This window comes from Schistocerca nitens, chromosome 5 (assembly GCF_023898315.1).
Source record: "Schistocerca nitens isolate TAMUIC-IGC-003100 chromosome 5, iqSchNite1.1, whole genome shotgun sequence".
Lineage (NCBI taxonomy): Eukaryota > Metazoa > Arthropoda > Insecta > Orthoptera > Acrididae > Schistocerca > Schistocerca nitens.
This window is the reverse complement of record NC_064618.1, coordinates 881,327,719-881,354,567: the sequence shown is the minus strand read 5'-3', so window position 1 is coordinate 881,354,567 and position 26,849 is coordinate 881,327,719.

Genomic DNA, 26,849 nt, shown 5'->3' with positions numbered 1-26,849 from the left:
TTCACATGATCCTTTTGGTGAACAGCTCTCAATTGGCCGACGATGAGCCGCTGGAGCTCAGTGTTCAGTTTCGTATAATTAGTGACATTATATACCACAATGGGGGGGTATCTTCTCTTTCTTCAGAGGGCTCGACGGGATGTCTTGAGAAGGAGGGTCGGGATCATGAGCCATTTCCTCATCCACAGGACCATCCGGTGCGGTGTCCCCCGGCAGGGGGGTATCGGAACACGATCCGCTGCCACCACAGCCCGCGTGGGCGGAGGGGCGTCTGGAGCGACGGCCAGAGGACTTTCCGACTGGGTCAGGGTGTCCAGAAGACTCGCCACGGCGTAGGAAGAGGTGCAGGTGCAGCCGGGTGGTGGTCAGACAGAGCCGATGTGTTCGCCGCCTCACTACGAGAAAGATCAATTACTAGGCGGTCAGGTGAACCGTCGGACGACGACGACGACGACACGGATGAACGGACCCTGACACGCGACGGTGGACAGTCTTCACGATGATCGGTTTCAGTGCCGGTGGTGTCCACTAGCGATTTGTGGCGGTGGGCGCGATTCAAGCGATCCTTCGCCCGTTGCTGGGTGGGCGGAGCATTGTGCGCGGCGGGAGGCCGGGGCGAGCGGCGTTTCCCACCCGGTTCTCCCCGAAGGGCGGCGGTGCAAGAGTCGGAGGGTCGCGATGGCTGCTGTGCGAGCTTCTCCATAGTGGACACGGATCCGCCTGACATGGCCAGGGGCCCGGCACGAGAGGACTACGCACACCAAAATCCCAGCTATCCTGGAGTAATAACTACTAAGACACCAACGCCGAAACAGCAGGTATACCAACGCTGATCAAGCGGTGCAAAAACTATAACGATACGACACGGTAACACACTCGAATAATCTATCTATACGTATCAATGACTCACTACGACTGCGAGAGACAGATTATCTCTGACTCGTGACATATGAACTCTGTGGATATAATGTGGAACATTGTGTGTACTATGAACTTTCTTACGTCTGATTTAACAATTGTGGACAGTATGATCACATCAGAAATGTAATTAGCGGCTTTCTTGTAAGCTGCCATTTTGAAAAACGTAACGAAATTTGATTAGTTATGATGGTATTTGATCTTATGCAAGAGGGTGATGTATCCTGAAATATAGCTATGAAGATCATTTACGGAAAAATATAATTTTGTTAATGGAAAAGGTACGTTTAATTCTTTGGTAATTTTAACTCCTTCCTTGTCTGTGGTTCAGAACATTATGTGGTGTGTCGTAGCTCGTAGGGAACTTCGTATCCTGGAAAATCAGTAAAGCCTGCACCACGATCGTTTGTGCTCTATTTTGACAGACTAATCTCTGGACTTTTATCGAAATTAATGCACAACTCGGACACTAATTCCCACGCTGCAGAGTGAGTGCGTCATAGCACCCAAGACGGCTTCCCCACGGCGTACAATTGTGCCTCTGACTGTTTTAAGAATTTTCAAAGTCAACGATCGCCGTAATTCTGCAGAGCCACAGTTTTATTCCATGCGTTGACTCCGACATCGAGAGGCAGACAGAGTATAATTATGAACTGTAACTGTTTAATCATTTTGTTTTATAGACTTGAGAATTCAAAATAGGAACTAAATTTATATCCGGGAGTGTGGGAGATATTTCTGTTAAAATATTGGGGAAGTGACTTCCCTCGTCCGAAAGCTTCCGTTCAAGTAACTAGACAACTAGACATTATTCAGTCACAATAACTTTAATCGGGAGAGAAGTTAAACACTTAGTAGTGCTATTTGTAAATCACTTCATTGCCGTACTCCTTCATCTGGACTGGCCGAAATGGAATGCTTGTCTGTGAATGCTTTGTATCTGATGAGTGCAATTAATAATAATAATAATAATAATAGAATAGGCCTCTGGTATGTTCTGCCAGTCGTAAAAGGCGACGAAAAGAACAAACCACTAAAAGGGCTAACCCTCCTTTTAGTGTGATTAATTGGTTCAGGAAAGAACTAATGAAGCCTCGGACAAGCGCTGTCATGGTCGGGGACGACGCTTGCACCCTATGCCCGTCCACAATGGTAACGACACTGCTAGCCACACGGAAAATGATTTAAATCAAAATAGAGGTGTTTTGCAGGATATGCTTCCTGCAACCACACTAGAAGGAAAACAAAGACAGAGGACCTCATGTTCTGTTTTTACCAAGCAACAAACTTAGGAACCAGCACAACTGGATACAGATCACAAGTATACACAACATTTACTACCAGATACCCATAATTAAAATTTTTACAGAACAACGACTAGCTGATCAGATCCGTGTAATAATCAAAAATACCAGGATACCCCAGTCAGAATTAGAAAATATCACACAACAAGTACAACAAATACTGGAACAAAATAATGTGCAATCATAAGAAGAAGAAAATACAGTAATGAACTCAAACATCCCAGAGCAAATAAACAATTAACAACAAGCATCAATTAAACAATCAGAGGAAAACGAAATCTTAAGTCAGCCACCAGAACAAGCACAAATAGAACACGAAGTGACACACCTGTTAGAAGAAAAATTTCAGCTGACATCATAGACCACCAAATAACCCACAAGTCGAAACAACAATAACAACTATCAACACAATCATACACAACAAAATAAGTGAAAATACAACTATGGAAGAATTACAACTACTGGTTTATATAGGAGTACTCACTATTGCTTGACAGTAGGGACGACTATCTTACCACTCTCGATTTCGTAAAATCAAAGGCGATGCCTTACTTTACCCACCAGACGTCGGGTAATCACCGCACCAAAATCGTCATCAAGGACTTGCCCACAGAGGTTACGGCAGAGGAGGTCAAGGAGGAACTGCTTCGACTCGATTTCGAAGATCCTTTGGTTCACCAGTATAGCAAGAGGAATCCTGAGACCAGGGCATTGATCCCCTGCCCTGCCCACGTCGTCTCCCTTTCTCGGAGGGAGGACATAGAGCGAATTAACCAAATCCGGTATCTTCTGTACTCGAAAGTCTGGATTGAATCGTACGAGGGCCGCATCGGGCCAGCCATCTGTCGCAAATGCCAACGTTTACGACATACTGGGAATTACTGCTCCCTGCCGTTGTGGTGTGTTAAGCGTGCTGGCCCACATTTAGTGGAGAACTGCACACTCCCTGCTTTGGAGAAACCTACCTGTGCCAGATGTTTGGGTACGACGCACGATCCCCACCACATGGCATCCTGGAGGGGGTGCCCTGTTTACCAGAAGGCACTGAAGTCTTCTCGTCCGCCCAAAAAGAAACCAAGAACAAATCGACCTTCCCCACCGCTGAGGGACATGACCAACTATCCTGTTTTGCGGGGTCAGCCTGGTGCACTGTCCTCAGCAGCCACTCTGGTACCAGCCACTCAGGCACCAGATGGTTCGGTGGCTCCTGTGCCCCTTCCTGCCCAGACTCCCACGACATCCTTTGCTGCTGCAGCCCGGTCTCCTCCTCATTGTCTGTCTTCCGTGACAGCTCCCACTGTTCACCAACTACAGGAGCCAGCTGCAGCTCCCTCCAGTCCATCTGTGGCTCTATCTCAGCCCTCTGCCCCTACCCCCACTCTGCCTACTACTACACCTGCACCTGCGCGCCGTAGGGACAAGCAGACCACCCGGGACCTTCCCCCAGTGGTGGAGACTGATGCGTCCTTTCGGGCGGACATGCGCGACATCCTCCAGGTCATCTCCTTTTTCACGAAACCCCACATCCGGGCTGTTATTCGTGACACTGCACAAAAAATCCGTCAGTCGGAGGACGGGCTCTCCAAGGTCATCGCCCTAGTGGAGGGGCTTAGTCAAATATTGTTGTAATGGCGAATGGACCTCCACACCACCACCAGCCCCCTCGGGATCTTGTCACTTGCATTTTTAATGCCAATGGCATAAAACGTATGAAGACGGAATTGAACACCTTCCTCCATGACTATCGTGTGGATGTTTTACTGGTCACAGAAACACACCTCAAACCAGCAGACGATTTCCGCCTTCGCAACATGGTGTGTTACCGCTCTGACCGTCTCGACCGCCGTGGTGGAGGCACAGCTGTATTCCTCAACAAAGCTCTTGTCCATGCCCAAGAGACTCTCCAGTCAATGGAACACATAGAGGCCACAGCAGTTACCATCTCCACACGCCTTGGTGCCATTACCTTTGCAGCAGCGTATTTGAGCCCAAACAAGCCACTGCTGGAAGCAGACCTCCGCAGATTGTCATCCTTCGACAGGCTCATCATTGGGGCAGATCTCAATGCCAAGCACCCAGCTTGGCATTCTCGCGTGTCTAACCCCAAAGGCCGGCTCCTCATTGACCTGGAGGATACTTTAGCACTATCAGTCTATGGCCCCCACGAACCTACCCATATCCCAGTCCATACTAATTGCCAGCCAGACGTTCTGGATGTGGCCATCTTCAAAAACATCACCGCTCAGTTTTCACTGGAAGTTCTCCATGAACTGGCCTCTGACCATGAGCCAGTACTCTTGCAACTCACCAATGCTGCCCTTTCATTTGTTGTTCGTTCCACTGCGACCCTCACCAATTGGGACAAGTTTGCCAGGGTACTTAATAACACCACTCGACACGACCTCGATTTGACAACACCGGCCAATATAGTCCGTGCTGTGGATTACCTTACCGCCAAAATACAGAAAGCAGTGAAACTCTCCACCTCCACTGCACCTCGAAATTTAACACCCCTGGACGACTTGCCCCCTCTGTTACGAGAGCTGAAGGTGCAAAAGAACCGCTACCGCCGGAGGTGGAAGCAGTTTCGTGACACTCAGGACAAACGCCAAATGAGACGCCTCCAACGCGAATTCAGCCACCGGCTCGCCGAATGGAGGTCTGAAGAGTGTGAGGACAGGATGTTCACTTTCCTACTCCACCAAAAATCTGACTGGGCTGTCATTCGCACCCTGCGGCGTTCTAAGCCAGCGACTGCCCATCCTATTCACACAGCAGCGGGCTTGTCATATGATACCCTGCAAATTGTGGAAATGCTGACAGATGCGTTCGAGGCCCAAAACCGCCATCTGGTCAAGGGCCTTTCTCCGAATGAAGTACAGAAGCACAGGAAGAACATGAAGTCCTGACAGCTGTTGCTGCTTTCCGCAACCGCCCACCCCAGTCTGCTCCCCTTCTTACGTCCATGGCAGAAATTCAGCGCATCCTTCGACGGAAACGTGGCCGGTCGGCCCCCGGATTGGACGGGATTTTAAATGATCTTTGCCACCTTCCCCGCACACCACTCATCTTGTTCACCAAGATTTTAAACTGTTGTCTCACATCTGGCCTTTTCCCCCCTCAGTGGAAACAAGCCAAGCTGATTGCGATCCCCAAGAGGTTCAAGGACCCTACAGTCCCCACCTACAACAGGCCCATCAGCCTCCTAAACACTGTGGCGAAGGTCCTTGAATCTGTGATCCTTCACCGAATTTCCCAACCTCTTGCGGCAGCTGGGACGATCCGTCCTGAACAGTTTCCATTCACTTCGCACCTCTCTGCTGAACTTCAGGTTCTAGGGATCACTGAACACATCAGCAAAGGCTTCAACACAGCCCAGTCGACAGCTGCCGTTTTTCTGGACTTGCAAAACGCCTACGACAACATCTGGCAAAACAACCTCGTACACAAGATGCTGACACAGACCCCTATATCGGATATTTATGTCAAGATCGTGGATGACTTCCTCCGTGGCAGGACTTTCGTAGTGGCTAAACGGGGAATGCGTTCTGGCATTCGCCAGTTGTCGGCAGGCACTCCGCAAGGATCGGTGCTATCTCCAATCCTTTTTAATATCTATGTAAATGATATTCCAGTCATCCCCGAGTGCCACCTTGCACAATACGCTGACGACACAGCACTATACACCACTGGCCGCATTACTGACGCCGTCGTCGCCCGCGTCCAGCGACAGGTGGACGCCACAATCACCTGGTGCCGGACAAACAAAATAGCTCTCAATGCCGCCAGAACTACGGCAGTTTGATTCACGAAACGGCGCCCAGTCCTCCGCCGCAATATCTCGATTGCAGGTGTGCAGGTGCCCTGGTCCCCGACTACCACCTATCTCGGGGTCCAGATGGACCACAAGTTGCTCTTCCACTGTCATGCGGAGTATGTCACCAACAAGGGGCAAAAGCTAACCAGGGCTTTGTACCCGCTTTTTCGCAGTAGGGAACTTAACCTGCATACCAAGCTCCGCATTTACCGAACAGTTATCCTGCCTGCCCTCACGTATGGATCTGCTGCATGGGCCACGATTAGTGTCACCAGGATGCGGACATGCAGAACAAGGTGCTCAGGTGGAGCCTGCACGCCCCGCCACTCACGAGAATTGTCACTCTCCACGAGGAAGCGGATATCGTCCCCCTAAAGACGACCATACGCAACAACGCGCGGCGGCTCTATGAGAAAGTGGATGCCTTGCGGGACACTGTCCATGGGTTACGCCACGTTGGGACCACACTTCCACGCCGTTGGCATCGACATCCGGTTCCCCGAACCATCCTAGAGGAATCGGATTCCGACCATGGCTAACGATAGGTCTGGCACGCCCACCACGGACGCATCCTTTGGCGGGACTAGCCTCCATTCTGCGTCCAATACTTTCCAATCATACCTGCCCACGTTAGGCTAAATTTTTCTGCTGACTCATGTAGTACTGTCACTGTCAGAGGGCGGTACGGGACTACAAGTCCCACCGCCACAGCTCCAAAGTGAATTGCAGTGACGCAGTCACTGCCCTGTGGATAAATTTACTGCCTCACCAACACAGTTAGACCGCAGTAGACCGGTGATGCTGTATTGTAACATATCACAAAAAATATACACTCCTGGAAATGGAAAAAAGAACACATTGACACCGGTGTGTCAGACCCACTATACTTGCTCCGGACACTGCGAGAGGGCTGCATAAGCAGTGATCACACGCACGGCACAGCGGACACACCAGGAACCGCGGTGTTGGCCGTCGAATGGCGCTAGCTGCGCAGCATTTGTGCACCGCCGCCGTCAGTGTCAGCCAGTTTGCCGTGGCATACGGAGCTCCATCGCAGTCTTTAACACTGGTAGCATGCCGCGACAGCGTGGACGTGAACCGTATGTGCAGTTGACGGACTTTAAGCGAGGGCGTATAGTGGGCATGCGGAAGGCCGGGTGGACGTACCGCCGAATTGCTCAACACGTGGGGCGTGAGGTCTCCACAGTACATCGATGTTGTCGCCAGTGGTCGGCGGAAGGTGCACGTGCCCGTCGACCTGGGACCGGACCGCAGCGACGCACGGATGCACGCCAAGACCGTAGGATCCTACGCAGTGCCGTAGGGGACCGCACCGCCACTTCCCAGCAAATTAGGGACACTGTTGCTCCTGGGGTATCGCCGAGGACCATTCGCAACCGTCTCCGTGAAGCTGGGCTACGGTCCCGCACACCGTTAGGCCGTCTTCCGCTCACGCCCCAACATCGTGCAGCCCGCCTCCAGTGGTGTCGCGACAGGCGTGAATGGAGGGACGAATGGAGACGTGTCGTCTTCAGCGATGAGAGTCGCTTCTGCCTTGGTGCCAATGATGGTCGTATGCGTGTTTGGCGCCGTGCAGGTGAGCGCCACAATCAGGACTGCATACGACCGAGGCACACAGGGCCAACACCCGGCATCATGGTGTGGGGAGCGATCTCCTACACTGGCCGTACACCACTGGTGATCGTCGAGGGGACACTGAATAGTGCACGGTACATCCAAACCGTCATCGAACCCATCGTTCTACCATTCCTAGACCGGCAAGGGAACTTGCTGTTCCAACAGGACAATGCACGTCCGCATGTATCCCGTGCCACCCAACGTGCTCTAGAAGGTGTAAGTCAACTACCCTGGCCAGCAAGATCTCCGGATCTGTCCCTCATTGAGCATGTTTGGGACTGGATGAAGCGTCGTGTCACGCGGTCTGCACGTCCAGCACGAACGCTGGTCCAACTGAGGCGCCAGGTGGAAATGGCATGGCAAGCCGTTCCACAGGACTACATCCAGCATCTCTACGATCGTCTCCATGGGAGAATAGCAGCCTGCATTGCTGCGAAAGGTGGATATACACTGTACTAGTGCCGACATTGTGCATGCTCTGTTGCCTGTGTCTATGTGCCTGTGGTTCTGTCAGTGTGATCATGTGATGTATCTGACCCCAGGAATGTGTCAATAAAGTTTCCCCTTCCTGGGACAATGAATTCACGGTGTTCTTATTTCAATTTCCAGGAGTGTATATATACAGGTACGTTGCCAGCTTAAAATGTATCAAAAAGTGGGTAAAGCTACAATTGGAAGTACATACTTTAACTGTGGTGGTTTCAAATGGAAGTGCGGGGCATGGGAGAAGTAAGAGTCGCGAGAGAGACGAGCGGTTTAGAGGAACCATTTATTGTAACAGTGCCTCCCCTCAAATGTAGATACAAAGCTTTCTATTCTGCGAAAGAACTGCAGGCAGAATTAGCGATACTCTGAGAATTGCTTCACTAGTTGGTAGAAACAGTCAGTACCAATTGAGTAGTTAGTTCTTCGTTCAACTAAAGACCCACAAAAACTAAATATCGTTCTTAATGTTGGTGGGGGAGGGAGGCTACTAGCTATTCTCTGACTGCATTCAGGATTAACGGCGTCAGAAAGGTTGCGAACCACTGGGCTGGAGTGCATCAGGCGATGGTTTCAAAGAGCTTGCTCGCACAGACGTCTCCCATTCTAATCCCGGAGCCGTGAGCAGGTGAGGAGCGACTGCGAGTAGTACACACTGCTGCTTGATGGGGTCTGGAGTGGAGGATCTGTACAGACGACTGGTGGTCGGCTGGAAAACTGTGCGTGCAGACTGCAGGATGTGGAATAGTTTCGCCGGCTGAGCCAGTAGTTTACTCGTGTCCACAGTCCTTACAAATGGTATTTACAGAGTCTTTCACAAGTCATGTTAACACGCTCCATGAGGTTGTAGAGGGGAATAAGTAGATCAAGTTTTACATAGGAACCCACATCTTACAAGGAAAACAAGAGCTGCTCAGTCGCACCCTATGCAGTCCGCCTGTTGTCATAGGCTAATCACATTCATGGTGACGCGATGTCGCATTTATGTCTCCTGTTTCCATCTGCCTCGTTTTATGCTTGCTGGCGTCGCGTCAGTTGACATTACGGTGACTACAGTGGTAATGCAGTAACAGATGCCTGAGTACACGTTCACAGAGTACATCGATATGTGATTAATTTACGGGGTAGCTCGCTGTAGAGAACCTCAACGTCTGTATCGCGAGAGCTTTCCAAATCGTGTGACTACGTCTCATACCACGTTTGCCAGAGTAGAACAATGGCTGCAAGAAAGTGGGAAATTCACAACTGATACAGCAAACTGTGGTGCTTCAAAAAGGTGGCGCACTGTAGAGCTGGAAGAGGAAGTTCTCCGTCAAGCTGAAGAGAACCGATCAACGAGTACTCGAGGCATTGCATGTGTCTCACTCGTCTTTCTGGCGCGTTCTGCACGAACAGAAACTCCACCCATATCACCGTCAGAAGGCGCACGCCACGCTCTGGGCCACACCTCAATTTCTGTACCTGGTTTTTATGCCGTTGTGTGGATTTTCTTCAGTTCCAAGGAAAATTTTGTTCGCAGGCGAAGCGCATTTCAGCATGGGTGCTGTTCTGAACGCTCGAAATAGCCACATTTGGGATCAAGAAAACCCCGAAGGCGACTCGCACACGAAGATTTCAGCACACCCTCAACATCAATCTTTGGGCAGGTATCTACGGTGGTAGCGAGATTGGGCCGTACATCGTTCCTCCCCCCGTAACGGTTGCCGGCTACTTCATATTCCTGCAACACGTGCTGGCGGAGTTTTTGGAAAACGTGCCCTTGGACCTTCGGCACGAATTGTGGTTCCAGCATGATGAAGCGGCACTACATTTCGAGTTCGTGCCCCAAACCATCTGAATGTGGTCTGCGGGTCAGATTTAAACCATTCGGACTTTTCCTTGTGGGGCCCGATGAAGAGTCTTGTTTACGAGGCCCCTAACCGGCAGAAGTGATTAACAATAGACCATGCTTGTTGGACAGTGTTTACGCAAACTTACTGTGGATATACACTATGTGCAACGAACACGGTGGTAGTCATCTGGAACAAGTATTGTAATATCACAGTAAATGGAAGTGAGATCTCTACATCTTGTAACATGGAAACTAACCGTTTCCGGATATGAGTTCCTATGTACAACTTGATCTACATAGTCCCCTCTACAACCTCCAGAAGCGTGTAACATAGATTGTGGAACACCTGGTATACTCGCTGTGGCTGCTTATGGATTCCAGGTTAGCTCCCGTCATAAACTCGGCTGTGGAAATGCCGCAATATGCTGCACGGTTTAGCGGTACCGCGTACTACCAGTGGTAAACCCAGCATTACTGGTTTTCCCGCGGCCTGACTGCAGCTTGTGCCAGCGTTATTACACTGTCCAGCTTCAGAATGGCGACTGTGGCTTCTGCGCGAATTATTCGACCGGTCGCGAAGGCCCGTTTGCAGCTTGGTAGATACAGTAAAATATTTCCCGTTCCAGGTTCATATTCGTGAACGTCACTGTCATTCTGAAACAGTGATTCGTTCATTACAACAAACCTAATAATAGATTAAGTGTATTGTGAGGATGTTATATGCCAACTGTTTAAGGAACTGTCCACGTGAGATGTAGTACGTTGTATCGCTCCTACGTAAAACGGACAGTAACGAGCAGACAGTTTCACACACCGACGAAAAAAAAAATAAATAAATAAATAAAAAAAAAACCTTGAAACAGTAGGAAGGACTTTTGCATCTGTGCGACATTTAAGAAAGTCGGTAAGCGTGTTTCTACATCAGAAAGATGATGTCTGTTCAACACACCGCAGCAGGCTGCATTAAAATGTTTTCTGGTCTCGGATTGTTGTTGTGGACTTCAGTCCTGAGACTGGTTTGATGCAGCTCTGGTCTCGGATTAACAGAGCTAATAAACGATGGATAGTTTGTGGGTGAAAACTTCAATATATTATTATTCGTTTGCTACAAAAACGCGGCCAAGCCAGTGTTAATCTTAAGTTACTGTCTCGACATTCACACGCAATCGCAGTCACTCTCAATAGGCGCGTAAGACTGTCGCTAGTAGCGTACTTTGAACGTGGTCGTGCAACAGAGCTGGATGTAGCCACTGTATATCGCTGCTGGCAGCGGTTATCACTAGAATTACAGCAGCAAGGAAACCGGGGTCCGGACGGCCACATGGCTCTACCGAGAGGGAACATCGTCGCGTTCAGTTGTGGCTCTGGCACATCGCACTCCACCGGCAGCAGCAGTGTGAGTGGCAGCTGGTACCACAGTGGCACAACGAACTGTTACAAATCGGTTACTTCAAGGACAGCTCCGAGCCAGAAGCATTGTAACGCGCATTAAACTGTACCCAAGCCACCGCCGTTTTCGACTTCGGTGGTGTCAATCGAGAGCTCATTGGAGGGCAGGGTGCAGGTCCGTTACGTTTTCTGAAACGCCAGTTCTCCTTCGATGCCAGTGAACGCCCTGTGCTGGTTAGAAGGCGGTCAGTAGTTGGCCTGCACCCAGGTTGTCTGCGTGCTACACACATTGGACCTACACCTCTTCGTGCCACTGTCATTACCTCCCTTTCCCGTTCCAGCCGCCTATGGTGCGCGGGTAGAACGACTGCCGGAAATCCTCCGTGCGCGCTCGAATACAGGCATAAGTAGGGGGAAGCAATATATTCGATACCTCATCCAGAAACGCACCCTATCGAAATCTGGACAGCAAGCTACACCGTGATGCAGAGCGCCTCTCTTGCAGAGTCTGCCACTTGAGTTTGCTAAACATCTCCGTAACGTTATCACGCTTACCAAATAACCCTGTGACGAAACGCGTCGCTCTTCTTTGGATCTTCTCTCTCTCCTCTGTCAACCCGACCTGGTACGCATCCCACACTACATTTACATCTACATCTACATACATACGCCGCAATCCACCATACGGTGCGTGGCGGAGGGTACCTCGTACCACAACTAGCATCTTCTCTCCCTGTTCCACTCCCTAACAGAACGAGGGAATAATGACTGCCTATATGCCTTTGTACGAGCCCTAATCTCTCTTATCTTATCTTTGTGGTCTTTCCGCGAAATATAAGTTGGTGGCAGAAAAATTGTACTGCAGTCAGCCGCAAATGCTGGTTCTCTAAATTTACTCAGTAGCGATTCACGAAAAGAACGCCTCCTTTCCTCCAGAGACTCCCACCCGACTTCCTGAAGCATTTCCGTAACACTCGCGTGATGATCAAACCTACCAGTAACAAATCTAGCAGCCCGCCTCTGAATTGCTTCTATGTCCTCCCTCAACCCGACCTGATAGGGATCCCAAACGCTCGAGCAGTACTCAAGAACAGGTCGTATTAATGTTTTATAAGCGGTCTCCTTTACAGATGAACCACATCTTCCCAAAATTCTACCAATGAACCGAAGACGACTATCCGCCTTCCCCACAACTGCCATTACATGCTTGTCCCACTTCATATCGCCCTGCAATGTTACCCCCAAATATTTCATCGACGTGACTGTGTCAAGCGCTACACTACTAATGGAGTATTCAAACATTACGGGATTCTTTTTCCTATTCATCTGCATTAATTTACATTTATCTATATTTAGAGTTAGCTGCCATTCTTTACACCAATCACAAATCCTGTCCAAGTCATCTTGTATCCTCCTACAGTCACTCAACGACGACACCTTCCCGTACAGCGCAGCACCATCAGCAAACAGCCGCACATTTCTATCTACTCTATCCAAAATATCACTTATGTAGATAGAAAACAACAGCGGACCTGCCACACTTCCCTGGGGCACTCCAGATGATACCCTCACTTCCGATGAACACTCACCATCGAGGACAACACTGATGAGCAATACTCAAGTATAGGTCGAACGAGTGTTTTGTAAGCCACCTCCTTTGTTGATGGACTACATTTTCTAAGGACTCTCCCATTGAATCTCAACCTGGCACCTACCTTCTAAACATCCTGCGTGGTGTCTGTTTGTTCTATATCGTGTCTCCCTACCGCTTTCGCGCAACGACGCTCTGAGTGTGTTTTTTAGAGAATTGACAAGTTTGAACCTGGGACCTGTTGCTGGTAAGGAGACGCCATACCACACATGAAATGTAGAATTCAGAATAGTTCAGTGAGACTAGCGATGATATAACCAAATACATAATGATTTCAGCGTCACCTTCACTGCACTCCCTGTAAAAGAATCTTAATACTAACTAAATTTAGTGGAAGGGGTTCAAGGCTTTCCTATATTTAGTTAGCTGGTAAAATAACGTCGAAAAAACAGTTAAGTCTACCATTGGAAATTTTATTCTACTCACAAAACATTGTTTATAAATTGCACTATTGATAAAAGGAAATGTTTTAATACAGGATGATAAAAACCAACTGCGTTCAACAAAAATGTGAACGAATATTCCCTGAATGGGTTTCCAAGTTCTATAATGGATCGAAGGATGACCTATGCCATAATACATCTATATAATTGAGGTTTAAATTAAGTTTCACAAAAAAGCAAATTATCAAAATGGTCTACAGTGACCCTCAATTATCTTTAATTACTTATCTAACTTGTCGTAAATTACAGTGGCTGATGTGGCTTCTCAATAACTATAAAACAGAAAAATTATCGCGTTTCGGATTTTTACTTCAAGTGGCAAATGTGAACACCATGAGCTTTAATTGACGATCGACACTATTATTACGCAAAAAGGGGATGTAACAGATGAGACTTCTGCCGTTCTGAGTGAAGCCTTATGCGCTCAAAATGCGGCATCGCGTGCGTTCATTACCTTGTCGGTGTTCGTCAGGGGGCGACGGCCGGCGCAGCTCCGCTCAACTTGGCCATCTCGGAAGCAACTTCTTCCTAACTTCTCCTTACTACAGTTTACCGAAGTTGGTTTTAAAAAAACTATCTGGCTGTGTTTTCATCTGACCAATCAGGGTCTCAATGTTAACCTTAAGCTCCGCCTACAAAAATTCTGTCTATCCAATGAGAAACGTTATACTTTTCGTGGTGGGGCAATGTTTTTAAAGTTTGCAACGTAATAGAGAAGCGAAAAAGTCTCACGCTAAAACTTGCAGCTGGTGTGGTCCTTTTAGCGTTATCGTAAGATCTATACTGTTCTTCTGGAGGGCTCTAGCTTTTAACATTGGCTGGGGGGTGGTCTTGACGTAACAGAGACACGAAAAAGTCTCACGCTAAAAACTTACGGGTGGTGTGGTCCTAGCAGTTAGCTGGCGACGTGGGTGTCCATCCGTCCCTTATCGTAAGGCCTTCCAGCTTGACACGGTTCTGCTCTCGGCTTCTGTTCTCGTTTCTCCCCTCGGAACTACGTCTGTCCCACGGTGGGAAGGTATGACATGCATTTAGGCATTCTTGTGTTAGTCTGTGGTATTCCATTTGCTCACTCGTTACTCGTATTACTTTGGTTACTTTAATGTCACGATTTATTCGGAGCTATATGACATACTACTGGATTTGCTTATCATGTCAGGGTTTTCATGGAAGGTGTTGGATTTCCCTGACACCTTACAACCTTATCAACAATTAATTTTATATGATCATTCCACTTCAAATCGTTCCGTACGCATATGGTTCAAATGGCTCTGAGCACTATGGGACTTAACATCTACGATCATCGGTCCCCTAGAACTTAGAACTACTTAAACCTGACTAACCTAAGGACATCACACAACACCCAGTCATCACGTCCGTACGCATACTCTAGATATTTTACGGAAGTAACTGCTACCAGTGTTTGTTCCGCTATCATATAATCATACAATAAAGGATAACAGCAGGAGCTCTCTCATGGTTATCCTACACACCCTTGCTGCAAATTTTTACGTCAATCTGCTGATTCGATCAGTTGTGCTGCCATTCATGGACAGCATTCCAGCGGATGTTTTCCAACAGGATAACGCTCGTCCACATACCACTGTTGTAACCCAACATTCTCTACAGAGTGTCGACATGTTGCGTTGGCTTGATCAATCACCAGATCTGTCTCCAGTTGAGTTCATATGAGACACCATCAGACGACAACACCAGCGTCATCCACAGACAGCATCAACCACCGTCCCTGTAACTAATGACCAAGCATGGAATTCGATCCTACAAACCTGCATCCGGCACTGGTACAATACAATGTATTCACGTTTGCGTATTTTACTGCAACATTCTGGCGGTTACACCGGTTATTAATGAACCAGAATTTCACATCTGTAACGGCTTATCTCGCGCTTACATTAACCTGTGATCTTGCAGTATCAATCACTTAAAAACGGTACGTGGGTAAATGCATCCCCAATATATCATTATTCTACAGTAATTGCAGTTTGATGCGCATCGCGTAGCTTTATGAAAATGCTGTTAATTCATACAACGGTAACTGTGCCGTTATTCCTATTGCATGAAATGGTTTTGAAAATACTCTTTTATGTTTGTTAAAAGCCGCGGATAAGTATTCTCAGGGCGCTATCGCCAAAAGTATCATACTATCGCCGGCCGGTGTGGCCGAGTGGTTCTAGACGCTTCAGTCTGGAACCGCGCGACCGCTACGGTTGCAGGTTCGAATCCTGCCTCGGGCATGGATGTGTGTGATGTCCTTAGGTTAGTTAGGTTTAAGTAGTTCTAAGTTCTAGGGGACTGATGACCTCAGATGTTAAGTCCCACAGTGCTCAGAGCCATTTGAACCATCACACGTATCCCAACGTGAAGATATCCGTCTTACTCACGATGGCTTAAACATCTTTCTTTAATATTACGCGATAATACATTAAACACAATGCTTAATTTTTTTCTGTGAGGCTTGATGCTCCAGGATAGCTGCGCATGTGCAATGGTAGCGTAAGCATTTATAGAAATTCCTATTAATAAAAAGACTTTACCTCTGGCCTAATATGAATTGGAAAATATTAGCAGACGCCGTTTTCCATTTATTGAGATTATTCTATTCTATTAAAAGAACTTATATCGTTTTTATCATTAATGGCGTCGCTACAACAATGAGCCTACACTAAAATGGCCAGGGCAACATTTAATTATTACGTAACTAAATCATATTCAGGAAATGTACTCGCTAGTGACAAAAACACATTTTATAACCAGTAGTTTCATATATATTCAAACAAATTCTAATATTGCTACAGATAATTGTATGAATTACAGACCGTGAACTATAAGCTTCCGAGAGCTAGAACATCAGAATCGAGAAGACAATGAAACAAGAAACGCTCATTCTTTTTATACAAATGGACAAAGATCATAATTATTTCGATTCGCAAAGCGCAGATCACGCTTCTTTATTGTTGCGTATCGATAACCTATTTATTCTCCTTTTTTACCGGAAGCTATGCTATATATGCAGTTTTTTTTTCGTCTGTACTCGTGAGTCATGGTTCTAGCATGAAGGAGTGCATTCTGATCCAGCAGCAGTTCTAAGCAGTTTCGGCTGTGGCCAAAAGGTGTGAGCGTCTTACGGACTTAGATCATACGTAGCTAAGCCAGTATATTTTGGAAATAAAACTGTGTCTTCTGTGAATATTAGTTCTTCTATTAATTACTATTAATTTAATAAGTTTAATTATTAGTTTGAATGGAAAGTAATATGATAAATGGTTACTGTTATGAATATTACCTGAGTGTACCTTAGCGTGAGAATGTCTCTGTATAGAAAATGATGCACACTCTCAGGGAAAGTTTGTATAGGGCAACTAGCAAGTTGATGGGAGAGGGAACCAAGAAGCATTTTATCATAATTCTGTTACTTAAAGAGGGATTCATTTTGATACTTGTATATTTCCTAAATTTGTTCGTTAATAAATTGTTCATAAAAGCTATTAACTGGTGATTGGTCAAATGGAAAAGATGCGGGATTGCGCAAATTAATACTGATATGGGATTGGCTATGATGTGTAGCAGCTAAACAGAGGAAAGCATGTTCGTGCGTATTCTGTGAACTAAGAGAATTGCTTTCTAAAGTCTCAGTCTATAAGGAGCTCTGGACAGCTGTGAAAAATTTGTGGAATTATAAATTAAACTTGACCATGTAGTGCCACAAAGTGAACGCAAACGAGCGAGAAAGACAGACGCGCGGAATTCTGATTTCCGCGTGTAAAGTGTGACTTTTGAGTTAACCAAAATCCGCATGGCGTGCTGTACAAGCCGCGACCGCGAACTCAACACTCGTAGTAGTCAGTTTGTGTAACGTGTGAGCGAGGCAATCCGTTTTGTAAGTGATTCGGTTACATCTATTAGCTCGCTATTACGAGTGACTGCGATTGCGTGTGAATGTCGAGACAGTAACTTAAACGCTGGCTTGGCAGCAGAGTTTAAAAGTTCGAGAACACCTGCAACATGTGACTACCAGTTCAGGGTCTTGTCAGTGTGTAACCTCCCCCTCACTTATCGACCTTAATGACAGTGAAAAATTAAACCGCGTGTACCTAATGGAAGGAGGCTAATGGTTTCCCTGTCTCGTCCCAGCAGATACGCTCCCCGGATGCTGCTGAGGCGACTGATCACACACTCTGGCGTTATTACTATTCTGCGAAGCCCGTATCACGCTAGTATGATACTGGTTTCCGTCATTCATGTTATTATTTCCATTGTATCGATTGTCATTACGGCCCGAACCACTATTGTTATTGCTGCCAAGATTGCGGTATGCATTATTCCCATAGTTATGATTGTTGTGGTTGCTGTGGTACCCGTTGTTGTTACCACGGCCTCTACCAGTATCGCGATTATTGCGCCAATTGTCCTCTTCCTCAACTCTTTCCAGGAAATCATTGATTGTCCTGTAATTGCTTCCTACGTAGCGTTTTGTATCATCTGGAAGCTTCTTGTAGAGTTCCCAAACTATTTCGGATTCCGTGCGGCGATCACGCAAATATTCCAAGTTGCGGATCCAGCCCTCACAAAACTCCTTCATCGAGCCGCGCGAATTCGCATCGAAAGGCCTCGATACGACAAATTCGCGCCAGACACTTTGCTGTTTTTGCTCTGACCAGTATTCAGCCAGAAACAAATTCTTAAACTCGTCAAAAGTCAGGTTCGTAATGTTGAGGTTTAAGCCCCAACGCTTGGCATCACCAGCCAACACGTCAATAACCGCATTAATTTTTCTCTCATTAGTCCATGATCTGTGTAAAACTCTTTCACAATTTTTAATGAAATCCGTCGCGTGTATACCGCCTTTTTTCAAGGGGTCGAACCGCTCCTCTTTCGTCAACAATTCCGAACTATGTGCACAGATTGGCACATAGCTCTGTTTTTCGTCAAGTTTCCTTTCTAATTCCGACACTCTCGTAATTACTTGGCAAGTGGTTGTCGCAAGCGTTTCTACTTCCCTTTTTTTCTCTTCGCAGGTATTAGCCTGCTTCGTCACTTTGGTATCTACTTCGGATACTAAAGCCTTTAAAGTTTCCACCTTCTTTTGATCCTCTTTTGTCACTAATTGAATTTGTTCCGTCACCTTATTCCCGATGATCGGAGCAACTGCTTCTCCTACACTTTTCTCGATTCTGCTAATTTCGGAATAAAAACGAGTATTTATGCTCGCAATTTCCGCCTGAACGCCTATCATTTCCTGTTTAAGATTACCGATTTCAGTATTAATCAAAACAATATCTTCTTTGATTTTATCAACTTTTGTGTTAACAACTCCAACATTGTTGTTAACAACATTAATAGCTTTGTTCTGATCGTCTAGCTTTCGTTCAATTTTTTCAAACTGAGCTTCTTGCTTGGCAGCCTGAGCTTCTCGCTTGGCAGCCTGAGCTTCTTGCTTGGCAGCCTGAGCTTCTTGCTTGGCAGCCTGATCTTCTTGCTTGGCAGCCTGATCTTCTTGCTTGGCAGCCTGAGCTTCTTGCTTGGCAGACAGAGCTTTAATTTCTGCCGATTGACTCTTGATTTCATTAATCAAAACATTCAATAAATCAGTTAAATTCCCGGAAACTACCGGTTTTACTTCCGTAGCGGCTTCCTCTTTAATTGTCCCCCCCGTATTCGTCATCAAGGGATTCCGATTTGATTTTCACTTCCGATTCCGAAACATTTTCTAATGTTTGGAATTCCATTTCTGCTCTTTGTTGCGTTTCGGCGGTCGCGTCTTTCATGCTAGCCGCCTGCCCCTGAACAATGGGTACCGCGGTGCGTGTTTCCCACGGTTCGACCGATTGTTCCGTATCCAAGTCTACCAAATTTTCGTAATTGTTGCCTTCACTCATTTTAATAATTTTCAATATAAATAACAAATCTCAAATCTAATTAGGATTCCTCACACTAATATTCTCGCTGACGTATCGACCATTTCGTAACCAGTACTTTGTTACGAGATTTGCACAATGCAAAATTCGTGTCCAGAACAACCTCAAATCTGATGATTGTCCTGTCACCAGGTCGCCACGTGTAACCTCCCCCTCACTTATCGACCTTAATGACAGTGAAAAATTAAACCGCGTGTACCTAATGGGAATTTGGGAAAGCAATCGTCACCGAAGTTAATCTGTCGGTAAAGAGGGAGGAAAGGGTTACATCTAAATGAAAGGAAAAATGCAAATGAAACTGGTGGAAATTAATTTTGAAAAGGGGTAAAGTTAATAAAGAAAGTAATGTGCGGCCGTCACGTTAACAATTAACTAGCGGTAATTAGATATTTGAGATTTGGGGGAAATCACGGTCGCCAGTCCTAAGGACAATTACTATAGTAACTGAAAAAGAAAGGTTATTACACATATAATTAGCACTAGAAGCGTGGCAACTGAAGGTTGACACGTGTAGTGTGAAAACTGAAAGTTTGTCAGAAGTAATACATTTCGCTACACTCTGACTTAATTTAGCAAAAGAATTAATAAATCCGGAAAATCGAAAGTTAATTTAGTGACTGAAGTTAATAGTGAGCTTTCTTTCTGAAGCACATCGTAATCCAGTAAAATACGGTTAGTCTTGGACTACCTCAACAATCATTTCAAAAGCAACTTGACTCTACGCAATTTAGAAACAAGAGATTTAACTTTGAACTTGAATTAAATGATCCTGAACAATTAACAATAGTAAAATTTAGTACGTACCAAGCTGAGCTGCAGTCACAGGTAAGCTAAAATATGCTAACAAAACTCGCACTCTTAATTTGTGCTCGTGTAATCTAAATATTGTAGCCAGCTATGAATACTTAAAGTGAATTTTGAAATTGAAGCAGTGAAATGGAATCATGCTGGCGTTTGAATTTCAACGACACTCGGGTTCATTTCGGAAAAGGAAAGGACCCTGCCTGGCAATGCAATTGGGACAATGAGCAACAAAGGTTCTGCTAAGTTGCTGTAATTTTGCGAGGCAAATGGAACAATGTGAAAAGCTGAGGTCTGCCATACAGCTCTGAAACTTTACGTGCTTTTAGTCTTCCTTGTTGGTTGATTGAAGGTTTGAAGCCGTCGATCGAGGAGGTGGCGACAGTCACTCATTGTCGGCCGTCGCTGTTGCAGAAGCTGGATGCTGGCGCGCCTTCTTCTTGACACGGTCACCAGGCGATGTGCGCCAGCTAATGCTTCCCGTCCGCGACACCATGTCAGAAACTATCATCGCAAGTCGAGCGCAATTACATGCTGCTAAACCCCGAAAGCGCGGCAACTCGCGGGAGCGTCACACAACACACCTGCTCCACTCGCTACTCCAGCCAGACTCTCCCTCTGCCCGCGCTCCACGCGGCAGAGTTCACACTATCAAAGATCCTACACACTTTGATTCTTCACACGACCTATCGATGTAATCGTTCGATAGCAGTTTTCCCTAGGCAAGACCCAGCGTAAAAATACAAATAATATTTACGAAACAAATACATCGACATAAATGCATAAATATAATATATATATACACAAATAGTAAAACAATTACAATATATAAAGGCACAGAAATGTCATATATTCAGGTAACAAAATAAGGAAAAAATTTACAGTACAATAGATGGAAATAGGAGGATATGCATTTCCGGCGTTACAAGTACCTACCTAAGAATCTACAGATTTACATTCGTGCATGTTTTTTAATAGTATGGTGAAGGCCTGTGTAGTACGGAACTGACCATGTTCTGTTTCGCCTAAATGGAGCACCAATGGGCCAGTTGCTGAGAAAAAGTTACTAATTTTGAAGAAAATATTATTGCCATTATCAAGTATTGAAATCACTCCTTTAGGCTTATATATATATATTCACTGAGAATAGACGAACATGACGCTAAGTAAGGAACGTTTGTTGTGGACACATGGTTTTAAATAGCGGGAATCAGTCTAAGTAAGCACCTCGAGTTTGTTTTTCATTAATGCACTTCGCGTAGATATAGATTTTCCGCTCTGTAACGACGAAATCCGTAAGGCATATGCCCGCTTCGGAGAGAGGGAGGTATCTTTTTGCAGTCAAAGTCTTCTCGCAGAGAGAGCGCCACATTCATCACAGCTAAATAAATTTGCCGAAGCGAAACGCGAAGCTTTTGTTGAGAATTTCTCTCGGGGCTTTGTTGTTTGAGGCGTGCTTATTCGGAATTAAAACGGACGTCGCTTTGAAACGAGGTCTCTGATGGCTTTTGGGGGACATTTATTTTCTATTTAGAGAACGACGCTATCCGCAGCATTTCAGCACGAAAGTTCCAGACAGTCCAGAAATCCTTACGCCGCGTTTTGACTATAGTACCGTAGACCGGATAATCTCGCACAGTTGTAAAATACAGTCGTAGAACATCTCGAAACTGAATTTCGACGCACATTTCATGTGGTACAGCTTATTCTGTAGCGGTGTAATGATTCCTGCGACAGTATCAGCTCGTTTGCTTCAGCACTTTGTTCTGGTTTCACTTCTCATCTAATGCTCTGCGTTATGAAGAAGATCGCAACATCTTGTGTGCGACACGGGGGCCTGCTACTGTCTGACCCGGGACGTTTCTCTTTCTTTATTTTCCATCCGCTCTGTTTTCAAATACGAGGGGCGATCAATAAGTAATGCAAGAATTTTTTGAAAGCAGGTAGGTTTTATTCAGGATTCCAATACACATAATTTTAGACCTATTTCTATGCCATCAGTGATTGCAAAAGTTATTGAAAAGACTGTGTATGTAAGGATAATTGATCATTTTATATCACACGATTTGCTATCAAATGTACAGTCCGGCTTTAGAAGTCGCTTAACAACTGATAATGCTATATTCTCTTTTCTCTGTGAGGCACTGGATGAGCTAAACAAAAGATTTCGAACGCTAGGCATCTCTTTTTATTTAACTAAAGTACTTGATTGTGTCGATCACAAAATATTGCTGGATACGTTTGACCATAATGGAATACGGGGAGTAGCTCACAATTGGTTCACCTCTTACTTTAGCAACAGGCCCCAAAAGGTCGTTATTCACAATGTTGATAACGGCTGTGATGTGGGGTCTGAGTGGGGTACGGTCAAGTGGGGGGTGCCCCAGGGATCAGTGTTGGGGCCACTCCTGTTCCCCATTTATATAAATGGTATGCCCTCTAGTATTAGGGGTAACTCTAAAATATTTCTGTTTGCTGATGGCACTAGCTTGGTAGTAAAGGATGTTGTTTGCAACATTGGCTCGGTTTCAAATAGTGCAGTGCATGACCTAAGTTCATGGCTTGTAGAAAATAAACTAACGCTAAATCACGGTAAGACTCAGTTTTTACAGTTTCTAACACACAATTCAACAAAACCTGACGTTTTAATTTCACAGAATGGGCATACGATTAGTGAAACTGAACAGTTCAAATTTCTAGGTGTTCAGATAGATAGTAAGCTGTCGTGGAAAGCCCACGTTCAGGACTTCGTTCAAAGACTTAATGCTGCCATTTTTACTATTCGAACGGTATCAGAAGAGAGTGATCGTTCGACACGAAAATTAGTCTACTTTGCTTATTTTTCATTCGCTTATGTCGTGTGGTATATTTTGGGGTAACTCTTCCCAATCTAAATGGATATTTTTGGCTCAGAAACGGTGTAAGTAGGCTGTTTAGGTTTTTTTATTGGTAACGCCACCTCTGTATGAAAATTACTAGCTGTGCTGTGTGCAGTCTGTGGCTGCTTTGCATTGTTGTAATACTCGCCATTGTAGTGTTAGGCAGCTGGCTGTGAACAGCGCGTAGCGTTGCGCAGTTGGAGGTGAGCCGCCAGCAGTGGTGGATGTGGGGAGAGAGATGGCGGAGTTTTGAAATTTGTCATGAACTGCTATATATATTATGACTATTAAGGTAAATACATTGTTTGTTCTCTATCAAAATCTTTCATTTGCTAACTATGCCTATCAGTAGTTAGTGCCTTCAGTACTTTGAATCTTTTATTTAGCTGGCAGTAGTGGCGCTCGCTGTATTGCAGTAGCTTGAGTAGCGAAGATTTTTGTGAGGTAAGTGATTTGTGAAAGGTATAGTTTAATGTTAGTCAGGGCCCATTCTTTTGTAGGGATTATTGAAAGTCAGATTGCGTTGCGCTAACAAAATATTGTGTGTCAGTTTAAGGACAGTCTCGTGTATAATTGTTCAAAGGGGACGTTTCATATGTCGACCCTTAGCCAAGGATACCTCACTGGAATCTTCTGATTTTTTCTTGTAGTTTGTGTAATTAGTGTAGCTTTTGTTTATTACTAGCGCGTAATTATAGAGAGAATTTCCTTTGTAGTTGTAGTTTTTCATTGTTGTACAGTAAAACAGTTGTGGCATGCATGTAGATTTGCAGCAAGTATTTCGCAGCTGCGCTTGCAATTAACTAGATATTATTTTCAGTGTTATGTTAATGTGTTCTCTTATTTTTGCTCTTCAAATTGTGCTTTTCCGTGTTATCGTGTGAAATATTGTGACAATAATGGCGTGTGAAAAACGTAACACTAGGCTCCAAAGTAAACTGAGAAATAATAGTGACGATGAGTGTAGCTTACCAGCACCGCTGTGTAATGAATTAACAGACATTCAAAGTAGTAATTTGGTAACTGTGCATAGGGAAATGGAGCGGGCGTCAAATACTGGTGTAGACAGTGAAACAGGTAGTGAACAGGGAAGCATTATCGATCGATCGGTCGGCAACAGGTCGCTTCAGGAATCGGGAATGACAGAACATAATATTGCAAATACTGTAGACTCAGGTTTTGGGTTCTCACCGTTTTCTCAAATGAGTCAAGAAACATTTTCTGCTTGTCAACTTCACTGCCGAAAAGCACTGAGGAACATGTTTCAGACACCAGTGCATTGGTATTACAGTTAATGCAACAAATGGGACAAAGGCTACAAAAATTAGACACAATGGAACAAAATCTTCAAGAGTTAGACACAATGGAAGAAAATCAGAGACAAACACAGCAAAAGTTAGACACAATGGAACAAAATCTTCAAAAGGTAGACACGATGGAACGGAATCAGAGACAAACACAGCATAAGCTTCAAAAATTAGACACAGTGGAACAAAATCTTAAAAAGTTAGACACAGTGGAACAAAATCTTAAAAAGTTAGACTCATTGTAACAAACTCTTGAACAAACACGTGAAGATTTAACTACTGAGCTACATAACATTGAATCGAAATGTCAAAAGGTCTGTAATGACGTAAAAACTCAAATTTGTGAGCATTTTCAACCTATATTTTCGCGGCATGAAAATGCATTACAGAATCACGAAGCAGCCATAAAAGAACTGCAAACTATTGTTCATGAAAATCATGAGACCTTGCAAGCTAAATTTGACTCAGTTGCATCTACCGATTCGGTTACGCAACTTGCAAAAACTCAGGAAAACTAAAAGGACACAGTAGATACTCTGAAACTTGGTTCAGAAAAACACACTGAGGAAATAAGTACACTATCGGAGAAAGTAGCCGAACTTTCGGATCAGTTCACTAATTTATCTACGAAGGTAGATGATAATCTGAATGACACAAAACCGGTAGTCTTTAATGACACAGATGAGTGCGAACAAATTAGGAAATTCAATCAAAATCAAATCACTATACAGTACAAAAGAGAAATCCGGGAAGTACAAGATCAGTTGGCACAAGTAATACAAAAATTACAAATTTCAGAGGACACTCGCTCTCCAACAAGGGAAGAGGGACTTAGAAATACGGAAAAGACGCAAAATAATAACACAGGGCATTTCGGAAGTTATGAAAGAAACTGGCAATGTGCACCGAATTTTGAGATGGAACGGCCGACACGACCTAACAATGACCGATATGCGACTCGCCGACATGATGATTTTAACTATAAGCTGTTCATTACTACACGTAAATTCAAAACATTTAAGAATTCTGGCAACGACATTCATCCACAAGCATGGCTCCATCAATTCGCTCATTGCTTTCCTCCCAACTGGTCGTCAGAACACAGATTAGAATTTATGGGTGGCTACTTAGAGAATGAACCAGCTGTAAGAATGCGATCGGTCATTCACGATTGCCACAGTGAAGGAGAATTTTACCATGCCTTCCTCTCAGCATATTGGTCTCAAGCCACACAAGACCGAGTAAAACATGGCATCATAATGATGAAACATTTCGAACAATCTGAATTCTCCAGTCTTGTGAAATATTTTGAAGACATGTTGCACAAGAATCAGTACCTGTCAAACCTATACAGCCCCTCAGAACTCATCCGCATTTGCTTAATCAAATTACCTAAACATTTACGACATATTATTTTAGCAGGACGTTGCAAAGAAGACATTGAGGCTTTTCAGGGACTGTTACAAGAACTGGAAATTGACACTGACAATCGGGGAACGCGGAAACAGGATCACAACAATTACAGGTCACATCTGTCACAATTCCGCGATGAAAGAAATAATAACTGGACACGACAAGGCTATTCTCACAACACATATCGTGACCAAAACAGACACCACCCGTATGACAACCGTTGGCAGAGTAGTAATAATTACAGGGAAAGATCACCTCTCCGCGGTAGTGACTATCACAGAGACAATCAGAGAAACAGACAATTTGGGAACCAAAATAATTATTATCAAGGGAGACAGAACAACTTTAGACGCAACGGTCCAGCGCGCAGTTACGATTCAGGGAGAAATTCTCCACCACTTAACCGACAAGAAAGAAACTACAGGAACTACCGACATGACGACAGACGATGTGATCGTAACGACAGACCTGAATTGCATCAGAACTGGCGGGATTTAAACAGGGCAGGGCCCTCTCGTCACGGTGAATTTGTAGAAGTTAGGTCTCCAAATCCCAATAACGACGTGCGCCAACAAAGAGACAATAGGCAATGTCTCATACCGCTGGCAGCCACAAAACGCACGTGTGACACTAACGACGCAGCTGCCGTAGCTAGTAATTACGTAAAAATGGAAGACATTAGGGACATCTTACTCCAGGAACACGACGTAAAACATAACAACATTGCATATCCTGTGATTCACATTACAGTAAATGACGTAAAATTTACGGCAGTACTTGACTCTGGCAGTCCCATTTCAGTAATTAGTGAAACAGCCTTTAGCAAATGCAACAAATCGAACGATTGCCCCACACTTCCGTTACGTAAGATTAAATTACAAGGTGCAATCTTTGGAAAAAGTGTAGATGTACGCCAACAAACCAATTTAGAATTCTTTTGTCAAAGCCACAGCTTCTCTATGAACTTTCTCATTGTTCCATTATTGTCGACGGAAATTATATTGGGAGTAGACTTTTTGAATGAATACAAAGCAATCTT